General features: G+C 40.4%; 1 protein-coding gene across 2 annotated transcripts in view; it reads right to left on the bottom strand.

The window, feature by feature from the left end:
• Nucleotides 1-12,380, bottom strand: part of IL1RAPL2 (interleukin 1 receptor accessory protein like 2) — a 1,345,334-nt gene that overhangs the window by 232,191 nt on the left and 1,100,763 nt on the right. The window lies entirely within an intron of this gene.

The following is a 12,380-nucleotide window of genomic DNA, read 5'->3' as shown; positions in this document are numbered from 1 at the left end:
TACTGACCATCATGCTCCTGCGGGGACAGGAGGTCAGGGTGAGGTTCACTCTCCTCTTCCACTCTGTCATCTGTCACCAAGAGCATTGTTATTTCAACCCCTCAAAGTGTGGTTTGGCGAGGTGTATGTGGCACACCCTTAAGAGACTCCTAGGGTCCTAGTGGCTTAATGGACTAATGCAGTGGCGGCTGGTCCATAGGGGCAATGGGGCAGCGCCCCACTAGGCAATCGGGCAGCAAGAAATGTAAGCAGACGGATTGACAGCTTTGACAATTCATCTGTTTACATTTCCGGCCTGACCTGTGCTGGCAGCTCAAGTGCGCACGAGTTAACAACAAACGAACAGCGCATGCAGGCGATTCGAGCAGCAGGAGTCCAGACTCCGACTGCGCATCTGCAAGAAGAGCGCTTTTTATTCCCCCCCCCCCCCACTCCATTGACATTAAATTAGTTATGCTGTGCTTGCCTAGTGTAGTGCAGGAGTCTAAAAATAGGATCCTGCTCGGGCGGTGATGTACAGTCGCTCCATGCCCTGTCAAATGCCAGGATACAGCCGTGAAGCCGCCCATAGTCGCATCCAGTCTTCTGATTTGCCACTTGCCAGGCAAGCAAAAGAGCGGGGAGACGTTAGTTTCATGTCTGTGAGAGGAGACGTGATGCGACATGGGACCGGTGCAGGAAATGCCTGGTAAGTTTGTTTTTATTTTGTTTATTCATTTAATTAAACATGTCGCCTCCCCGTGCGTACCCCCCCCCAGTCATTCTGGCCACGACACAACTGCATTTATTCTGTATACATTTCTCCACTCTGTCTGCATTGGGCAGGTTGCGACAAGCTTTCACATGCCTTCGGTGCGGAAACGATCACGCAGATTTTTATCATTTTATCATATATTGTGTGCGCCTGCGATGTGGGTGACCCGGGAATTGTTGGAGGTGTTGGGGTGAGAGGTTACTATTTCTCCCCTATTGGTTCCCCTCAGGGTGTATGAGTCCTCTGATGGCACAAGGGCTCAGAGGTCTTTCCTGGGTACGGCCTTCCTGTTGGCGAAGCACAATATTGCTTCACAGTGGATAACGCCCTGGATCACCTGTTCTGTCGAAGTGCAGAAGAGGTGTCAATTGGTGTGCCCAGCAAGAGCGCGCTGTCTTTAAAGCACATGGCTGCCCTCAGAAACATGCAGGAGTGTGTGGGAAATGGCTGGGGCAACTTGCTTAGTTGGCTGCATGTAACCTTGTGCTGTTGGGTCCTATGGACATGTATTATCTTACTATTGCTGTATGTCTTGCCTTGCATGGACTGTTTACCACTTGCAATGCAGTACCGTGTGTGTCATCTTCTTTTGTTTCACCAGTACTGCAGGTCTAAAACTCCATAAAAATGTATCAAAAACAATTATTCATGCTCCCCCCTAGACAAAATTCTACACTCCGCTTGGGAAAATTCGACAACACCAAGGTGCTTTTTGGCAATTTAAAAACACATTAAAAAGAAGGAAGGACCATTGATCCATCCATTCTGGCCAATAGCCTCACTCTTGCCATTAGTGGATATCAGTAAACGTATTGAAGCTGAATCACACACAACAGAGCTATGTTTTTTTAACAACAGGGACCATACATTCTGGGAGAAAATTGTCTGGCATATGAATATAGCTATGCACCATTTTGGAATCGACTTAACTAATGATCTGTCCCATGGGAATCAAGTCTCAAAAATCTGTATTTCTTATTTCTTCCAACCTAAAATACTAGTCCAGCACACTCACAAAACTAGGGGCCATATTATCAAGAAAGGGCGATACATTATCGCCAGGAAACTACCGCTAAAGCGGCGTAATGGGTTTGATGATATGCCCTTGTGAATTTCCATAGAAGCCCAGGTTAACACCAGTATCCTGCCGATAAAAGCGGCGATAATGTATCGTCCTTTCTTGATAATATGGCCCCAGGTTGTGTACATTCTCAGCGTCCTTACAGTGAGTTTAAACACGTTATCTTAACAAATGGTGCGTTCGCAGATCCACTGCCTTTTTAAAACCGAGATAGCAATATTGCTGAATTATTTGGAAACCAATACGCACACGCGCCGCTGCATTATGTCACCCTTGCGAGGATATACGGAGAAATATGTGGCACGTGTTTATGTGAAACGCCCAGGACTAGGCTTTCCGGTGAGCATTAGCTGATGAATGTGGACACATCTGGGAACACGCTCCCGCCCAGCACGGCCTCGGCCACAATTTGTTCGCAAGGTTTTAAATTCTTCGCTTGGATGAAAGCCTTGTGCTTGATGTGGGATTCTGATAAAAAGTAAGTGTGACATATTAGACTGTATAGCTAAAAAAGAGATTAAGAAGCGAGTGAGGTTATCGTCAAAACTTCTTGCAATGGGGGAGGTGGTTATCAGCACATACAGATGTGAAAGGGGTCCAAGAATTCATGACTAACGCTTAGTAACACATAAACAGAATGTAAAAAAGTGTGTGCCTATGTTCAGAAATGTGCAGAATCCACGCAAGTGCCAAAGTGATGTCTTAAAAACACTGCACCTACAAATAGGTTCATGCGATGCATTGCAAAAGCTTTCTTGGCAACGCTAGATGCTTTAAAGAAAAAACTGTTTTATAACTGGAACTGTCACTCACATAAAATATTTAGCAAATTCAAACAACTCGTGTTCCTATTTCTAGGTTTTACGGGTCAAAGAAAATCAAAGCTTTCAAGGATTGAACCTTGCCAAAGCCTGTTAAAAGCATGTACAACCACACAATGTCAGGCCACAGATGTTTTCAGATAAAACCATTTTGAAGACACGAAAGGAAATCTAGCGTGCCAGCAACAAATGTTGCTGATAGTTGATCTTGGCTGATTCCTCACATGTTCGCATCATCAGCATCTCATGACTGCACCAGTCACATACCTCATCACAACTATGAACTATTTGGAGGTTCTGCACTCCATTTAGGAAAGGGGGCATATTTTGTATTTTTAGAATGTAAAGAGCACATTTTTACTTGAATCCAGTTTTGCATTCATTTCTATGTTTAAACAAGGAGAAGCATGATGTATCTTCCAAATTTGTAAACAGTTGTGATAGTGAAAGGTCTTGATAAAAACACCCTTGCACTTTTATTTCACAAAAAGAGGTAAAATGAATGCTTTCAGTGAGTCTAACCACTGGCATAGACTGGAGGCAGCGTTACAACCCATCGTTTTCACACTCTGTCCCTCTCAAAACAAAGATCCACCTTATATAAATAAGTACTGACCTTGCTGCTCATGGGGTGAGTTTATCAGAAGCTGCCAGATGAGTCCCCATTGAGAAGGGACTATAAGCAACCCCAGACATGTTCTTGCCTCATCAGCAGTGCTTAATTTGTAAAAAACGTAGTGCCAGGGCCCTCGACAGGAGGACACTAGATCTAGCACCATCCGTTGCCACTGCCAGCACTGCCAATGACAGCACCAACAGACTACTAGTCATCACACTCTTAAAAGTGTGACAATTCATACTATTACAGGCCTCCAAATCTATAAGAATGGATTTGGAGGCAAATACTAATACTTGGAAATGTAATTTGAAATAATAAACAGAGGCTGTTGTGCTCGTACCTAAATTGACAGACACCACTGCCATGTGGCAGACAGTCATAAGCCCTGGTGCTGGTAATTAAGTGCTGGTGCTGAGCACCGGAAAGCACTGGCACAAATTAAGCATTTCTCACCGGGAACCAACCTTTACAACACAACTTTTACAATGCACTACCTGTACAACAAAAATGTTATAACGCAACATCCATTACAATGCATGCCATTACAACACAACCATTACAACGCATGACACTACAACGCATACCACTACAACGCATGTCATTACAACACATCCCTTTACAACACATACCATTACAACGCATAGTACCCTTACACTATCCAACACTTATCCTACTGTTGCACCCCCTGGAGTTAGAATAGTAATTTTTACTCCTACACTATCCAACACTTACCCTACTGTTGCACCCCCTGGAGTTAGAATAGTAATTTTTACCCCTACACTATCCAACGCTTTCTCTACTGTTGCACCCCCCTGGAGTTAGAATACTCATTTTTACCACTACACTATTCAACACTTACCCTACTGTTGCACCCCCTGGAGTTAGAATAGCCATTTTTACCCCTACACAATCCAATACTTACCCTACTGTTGAACCCCCTGGAGTTAGAATAATAATTTTCACCCCTACACTATCCAACACTTACCCTACTGTTGCACCCCCTGGAGTTAGAATAGTAATTTTTACCCCTACACTATCCAACACTTAGCCTACTGTTGCACCCCCTGGAGTTAGAATAGTAATTTCTACCCCTACACTATCCAACGCTTTCTCTACTGTTGCACCCCCCTGGAGTTAGAATACTAATTTTTACCACTACACTATTCAACACTTACCCTACTGTTGCACCCCCTGGAGTTAGAATAGCCATTTTTACCCCTACACAATCCAATACTTACCATACATGCAATGTAATGGTATGCGTTGTAATGGTATGCGTTGTAAAGGTAGTATGCGTTGTAATGGAATGCGTTGTAAAGGTAGGTTTAAAGAATTTGTTGTATTGGCATGCGTTGTAATGGAATGCGTTGTAATGGATGTTGCATTGTAACAAATGCGTTCTAATGGTATGCGTTGTAAAAGTATGCGTTGTAACGTCATACATCCCTTCTCATCAGTGATGTATAGCTTAGATCCTGTTACAAAGCGATTAAAGGACCCATGTCTGGGCCACTTAGGGCATTACATGACAGACAGACAACATGAGGGGAGAAAGGCCTGCAAATTGTCCAACCAGTGGCAATGTCTCCGGGTAGCATCCCTACCCTTCGTTTATCTGCCACTGTGCCACTCTGGACAAAGGCCAGCCTTATGCAAATCAATACAGACCATTCTTCTTATGGAAACTATCCATCCCAAACGTTCATGTTTACATAATGTTTACAACCTGTTCACACCACAGTTGTAGGGATAAGTAGGATGAACAAACTCCATGACTGATGTTGTGGTCAATGGATCGTATTTCTGAAACTACAACTATCTCATTGAACCGTATGCACGTTATCTGCTCCTGTATGACTGTGTATTCCTTCTCCAGTAAACTGAAGAGAACTGCAGATGAAGTATTCTGACATAGTGTTGTTCTTGACAATCACATGCTGGCATGTGTCAAGTGGGAGTCAATGCATTTATAGGGGTAAATTCACATTTTTGTGACTTGATATTGTGAATGTGTACTCATAAATTAAGGTACTGGTGCACCTAAGTGAATAAAATAATCTATGGCTTGGGGAAGGGGGCTCCACATCCCCTCCCCAAAAAATGATACAACAGTTTTTGCTGTAGCACTGTTCAAATTTCTTATGTGAAATTGCTTGGGAAAACATGAAAAATTCCAGGAAGGAATTGAGGTGGATAATTTTTTTCTTTTGTAAAATTTTGCAAGGATTCATCAAAGGGTGTGAAACATTACAAGCAAACTTAAACATCCATTACCTATGGACACCTTGTCCTAACTATAAAGTGGTGACTACCTCTGTGGACTTCATCATTTATATCATTTCACTTTTATGAGATTTTTGTTGTCTCTTTGCCTTATTAATCTATTATGAATGGCATGTAATAGAAGGCTGTGGTTTATGTCAGGGAGATGATAGCAATCCGACTTCATATTCAATAAAGGGGTTCAGAGAGGCTAAGAAAGTGTTATCATCGGTTGGAGGATCCCCTTGAAAAGCATGACAAACACAATCTATCTTGAACTCAAAGATATTTGACAGTTTCATTCAGACTATACCTCTTAGCAGGGTCTGCTTGGCTATCTTGCCCCACCTTAGGGCTGCCATGCAGCCACTACAACCATTTTCAACCAGAAGTGCTGCCTTTTAAAATGCCCTGCATGCATCCTTCCAGGACACATAGTGGGACTGAATAGCAGATTGTTAAATTTCTACTTTATCATGATGCACATCTAAGCTCTTTCCTCTCCATTTTAGCTAGAGCTGGGTACAAGCATGTGTCCTTGTTGTACAATGCCCCAAAAAGATGCTCTGAGCGTGCAGGTTCATCTTGCTGGTTCATGCACCACCAAGATGTATGTGGGATGAGTACAATAAGCTGCATTGCTGCATGGCATTCTCATGTTTTCCTACTGAACACTAATTAACTGGAACACAAACTGAAAAGGCATTCACTTTATTTAAAATAAAAAGCTCATATACTCCCATAATTCAATTTTCTGTTCCCAGAAATTTCAATACTTACCAAAGCAGCCTGGCATTGTGTAACTATATAGTCATTTTAGCTACTTAGAATGTGCAGCATTATAAACCATACATTAAGGAAGCTTTCCTGCTGTGTTTTAGGCAGGCTTGAATGGAAACTGTAATTGGAGATGTATTTTGTACAATGGACATCAATGCTTTGTGGACTAAAACAGGCTTATATAATTATCCCTGCAACTTAAGTTACAATTAGCTCAGTAAAATGAAGAAATATTAGCAGCAGAGCAACTTCAAATAATAGAAGCAATAATTTGAGTTAGTACTGTATCTGATAATTTGGCAGGTATTATTATGCAATAGTGTACCAGAGTTAAAATATATATATAATCCCCAAACAAATAAACAGAACCAGTAGCAGCCACAGTAATTACTATACAGACTCAAACCACAGACCACATTTCTACCAACCAGGTGTTTAAAAAAGACTTTAGACCACCAAATAAAAAGTTGATTGTATTAAATGTGGCAGGATATGTTAAATAAATACACTTCGAATTTAGAAGACATTGAGAAAGTCCCTCTCAGTCAGTGGTACTTCACAGACCATTCCAAATTTATTTAGGAAATAAAAACATATCTTTTTCTTGTACAATTCCCCACAAAATTAATAAACTAAAGAATGAGGCAACCCATGCAAATTAGGTGTGTGAAAATGCCTGTTTTGCGTGGTCACACACATTTTTTGTGGACTGAGACTATGCTAATTGGGCCCCAAGTGCATGTGGTCTGCCTTTGTATAGCATGTTGAAATTTATTATGCTTCTAATTGGCATATTTAACTTACCTATAATCCTCTAGTATAAGGTAATAAGTCGACCCAGGGCATATAAGTTAGGCATTTGGGCAGTGCCCAGGCACTTGAATAACGGCAAAAGTGCCTCCCCTTTCACAAGGAGGCCCATTCTTTGTTTCTCCTGTCAGACAGGCTCCAATCCCAGTGTGGAGGAAATTGCCTTCAGACCTGGTTTGAAGCGACCAGAGCCACTGCTCTTTTCCCTGGTCCCACCACTGGGTTGGGCACACAGGATCCACACAATGGGAGAAAGCTTTGACTTTGAGTTAGACAGAGATGGAAACTCTGATATGTTTGCAGTAGGGAGCCAAGGAACTGCTGCAAAAGCAGGCAGTGTTACCCCGGGAATGTTTACCCTATTGGTTAGGTAGTGGCCAGGAGTCAACCCCACCAAGGGGCTAGTGGCAGTCATAAATGTGGCACCTTCTTCAGAACACTCTGGACCAGTTGAAGAACAGAAGAAGGGTAGCAACCATGACCTGTGAGGGGACCTGAAGAGAAAACCTGGTCTTAAACAGGAAAAACCAGGAGAAATGCTTTATCTCTCCTCGGTTTTGCTGTTTCCGTGTATGCTGCCTTATGCAGCACACACAGAAACAGCAAATTGCCTATGATTTGTTAATGTGCATTAAGGTCACCCTGCACAAAACCATCATTTAAAAAAAAATACTGTTTTGCAATTTCAGTGTGTGCTGCATTAAGTAGCACACATAGAAGTTACAAGATGGCATTTAAAGATTGTTTATGTGCAGGAAGAGGGTCCTTCCTGCACATAAACAATCTCCTCCTCAACAAAGGCACTCTACGCTATTCTGCAAGGGTGCCAGTGTTGGCGCTAGGCAGATTAATTTAGCACCAGCACAGTGGGAAACGCAGGGCTACACCATGTTCTAGTAAATATGGTGCAGCCCTGCGTAGTGACGAAGAGTGTCCTTATCCTTCTTGACTTAATGACACGCTTTGCCACTTTATCATAAATATGCCCCTAAGTCCTTTACAATAGAGAATATATCTGTGGCTGTAATCAGTCCTCTCTCTAGCACAAATACTAAGTAAACCCAACCATGGACATGTTTAATGAGGATAGAGACAAATTACTACAAGAAACTTTCAGAACAAGGAGCACTGACACAACAATTTCTAGTAAACTTTCATTAGCCAAATAGGGCCTTAGACATAAATACATTACGCCGGAAGAACTAAAAAAGCAAGAACTATCTTGTAGCTGGATTTGCACATCCTCAAATAAAAAAAACAGTAGATACCAGAGTCTCTCAGGGGTCTCTCAATTCTATATTTTTAATCTTTTAATGACCTAAAGGAGAATTTGCTGCTTAAATGTGATAGTCTTTTACATGATTCATCTTATAAGATGATGAATATACTACGTCATCATGCAGAAAAAAAATACACAATGCGCTTAGTTGAAAGAGACAAACTAGAACATGAGATTGAAAACATCAATCTATCTGAAGCTACAGAAAAGAATAACAAAATTCTCAAGTGAGTACTGGTCCAACATTAACTTTATATCAAGGATAACAGAATTGCAGAAACTTAATAGGGATAAAAATGATTATAACAAAGGATGCCTTTTCCTTTACGCATGCCTAACATCAAAACACTGACATAGACAAAGATGTAATTCACTTTGGCTCCAATACCTAGAAAATCAGCCAGTGAGTCAAATCTTTCTAGCATAACCACTAACTGTAATGAGGACCCAGTACCAATGGGAGATTCTTTCCTTTTAGCTACGTGTTCCTCTTCCTCTGATTTAGAGGAAGAGCAGAGACATCAGATAGGCTAAAATTCAACAGCAGTAAACCAGGTTGCAACAAAAAAACAACAGAAAGAGGCAGAAACAGATCTAGGAGATCCCACAAAGTGTGAGGTAATGACACAAGCAGCCTCAAAGAACCAGAAAAGTTAGAATACATAACTTTGGAAAGTGGTTAATCTGGCAAAATAAAGAAATGGTTACTGCAATCACTGATATTTCTATTACAATTTCTATATTTGTGTGCATTTCTCTTTGGCTATTCTCCATTTACGAGAGTAAAACTACTTAAAAATGTAGGTCTCAAAGTCCCAATCCCTGAAATAGGAGGTGGAGTTAGTGGCTTTACAACCCTGTTTGATGTTTTGCAAACTTGGAGGAGACATCTGCAATTGGGTCACAGAACTCCCTGTGGTAAAGTTTGGGGACATTATAAAAAGCTAATTAATCTTTAAAACAATATTAGAATGTTTTAAAATAATATTTGTAAGTTTAATGTTAATGTAAAATAATGTAATATATGTGCATAATATTTTGTTAACGACAAAAAAGATTTAAAAATAAAGTATATTAAAACAAATAAAAATTATGTTTCAATATTTATTTGAAAAAAATAACACCTTCCTAATGTAAAATGTGTAAATGCATTTATCCTGAGATAAAAGGCACTTAAACGTATGTATAGAATGATCCTAATTAAATTTAAATAATGGTTTTGAAAACTACAGTTACATTTCAAATAAATTTTACATTTAATATTAACTTGAAAAAAATGTTTTATATATTATTTTAAAATAAAACAACATTACTTTATAATGATTACATTTTTAACTTTAAAATACATTTAAATGTAAATATTTATAACAAGTTTAAATAAGATCATTTATTTTAACACTATTTCCTAACGGGTTTTATTTGAGGTCCTTAACTCCGTTATGTAGGGGGTTGCTGTACATGTTAGTTGACATTGGGTGTGCTGGATTTTCTCCAACTCCGAGCTGGACTACATTTACAACTGTTTGGGAAGTAGAAACTCTAGAAGTGTAGTTTGTAAATACAAAGGGTGGGTGCATGTCCCTGCATAAACTCCTCTGTAGCCCTTCTTTAACACCTCCCCACCTCACGCCCAAAGTTGTATCCTGGCCCAGGGATAGGTGAAAACAAAAGAAGCTGCCTGAACTAAGAATCTAACTACCAGATGAATGACAGAAGGCTCCATTAGCTCGTGTAACGAAGGATCAGAATAACCAGGTCTTTAGCATTCTTGTGAAGGAGAGGAAGTGGGTAGTCAGATGGAAATGTAAAGGGAGAGTGTTTCAGAAATGTGCTGCGAGGCAGGAAAAAGAACTTCCAGCTCTTACAAGGTGAATCCGAGGGATGGAGGTCAGCCTTGCAAAAGGTTCTGAAAGCCCTAGAGAGTCTGCTCAGAGAGAATTTGTTTTTCAGATGAAGGGATTTCAGTGTATCAAGGAGGTAAGGGCTGGTGTATTAAGAACCATCCAAGCAGCGGCATTTTGGATGGTCTATTTTCTAGTAGATTTTCGGAGATGCCCACATTAAATGTGTTGCTGTAATCGAGATGGCATGTTATCAATGTCTGAATGATGGTTTTGAGTGTCAGAGAAATCCATTTAAAGATCTTGTTCAGCATATAAAGAATGGCATAGCAGGTAGTGTAAACTGCAGTCAGCCCTTCTTTCATAGATAAATTATTATCCATGAGGATGACCAGAGCCATCAATAAGTAGACCACAGGGTATTAGCTTTTCTAAACAGGATGACCTCTGTCTTTTGTTTTTTTAACTTTAAATCAACATTTTCAGTGGAGAAAATCATTTGTGTGCCAGTTGTGTAAGAAAGTATATAACAGCCAACAGGCACTGATGATTGCAGCTAGAGGGCTCAATTAAATGTTGAAAAGAGAAGCTCTAAGGGAGAATCACTCAGGGACTTCACATGTGATTTTAACTGTATTAGAAGTATATGGTGGGAGCAGGACAGATTTGGATCTATTGAATAGAAATGTCTGGAATCATTATAAGGCCTTAGAATATACGTCAATACCATACAGACGTTTGATCTGTATCACGTTGGATACCATGTTGAATGATGCGGAGAGGTGGAGATGTGAAAGGGCGGGTAAAAAAGAGGTTAATTGTGCATTGATAAGCTTTCAACAACATTTGCTGGATGCAGTAAAAATGAGATAGGTCTTTGTGGGCTAACTTGAGTGGATCTGCTGAAGGCTTCTTCAGCAGTGGAAGCACGTTAGTGTATTCCCACACAATTGGAAAGTCAACTGTGTAGAGAGAGAATCTAAACAGGGCACCAAGAGAGCTACTGAATAAGTATGCGTTGGAAGAAAAAATAAAGTGGGGGCAAGCTTCACCCAAAGGACCAGATTTAATAGACTGCATAGCTTTACCCACATCCTGCGCTCTTCATTAGAATAGCCGCTGTGAGATGCATCCGTGATGCAGGCACTCACAATAGGTGGACTCTTAGTTGAAACCCATACTTCACCCTTTTTCAGACCAATTCTGCAGTAATATAAGAGAAAGCTATCATAAAGTGTGTACTGCATGCCAGATAAACACTGTGTTTATATTATGCAGAGGCAGCCCAAAGAACACCCATATGCAACCGAAAGGCAAAGAACAATGTGGTGAGAAGAGAGAAAAGCAAAATTATATCTTTCTCCATCTCTCAAGTTTCCTAACTGCAGAGCAGAGTGATGGATTTGCTGAACCTGGGTCTTCTTGGGCTTATTCAGCCCATATCAATTTTGCTGAACCTGGGTCATCTTGGGCTTATTCGGCCCATATCAATTGTCAAGGCTTTTGTCTGTAAGGAATCAGCTTGAGAGATTGTCCCTGGACAATCCCAGGATTCTTCTCTCTGGTACATCTAAGAATGCATGTTGCAATTGACTTCTTACTGACTCTTTTGGGATCTAGGAATATACGCCCATAGGTTCCTTCTTTACAACAAACTCAAACATTTGCATAGAAGAAAAGACAGCCTAGTCAGCTTTTGTGTTCAAAATTTGCCAAGCAAGTTGGGGTCATGTGTATGAAACAGAGTTCCAAAAGGACGAATTCAGAAAAACATTAAATTCTTCTACCGGGCTTATTTTACTCTATGGCTCTCATGTCACAATCAATGTACTGCATATCTGTTAGATTATTAATTTAATTAATTTAATCGGTTTGTACATAACAAGATTGTGATGACTATTCCAATAGGTAAATGGGTGCTACAAATGACGGCGCAGTGTAAGTGAAAACAAGTGAGTGGGAAAAGCAAAACCAAACAGCAATACTGTGTGCATAACATACACATGCTTTAACTATCAGCATATCAAATACAGAATAGAATACGCAGAAAATATTTTCTCAGGATTTCTTGTCATCTGGCATTCAATACAGACATGGTTAAGACTCAGTCAAAAGTCGATGTTGCGACCCCTT

Source organism: Lissotriton vulgaris, chromosome 4_1 (assembly GCF_964263255.1).
Source record: "Lissotriton vulgaris chromosome 4_1, aLisVul1.2, whole genome shotgun sequence".
NCBI lineage: Eukaryota > Metazoa > Chordata > Amphibia > Caudata > Salamandridae > Lissotriton > Lissotriton vulgaris.
This window is presented reverse-complemented; position numbering and strand designations above follow the sequence as displayed.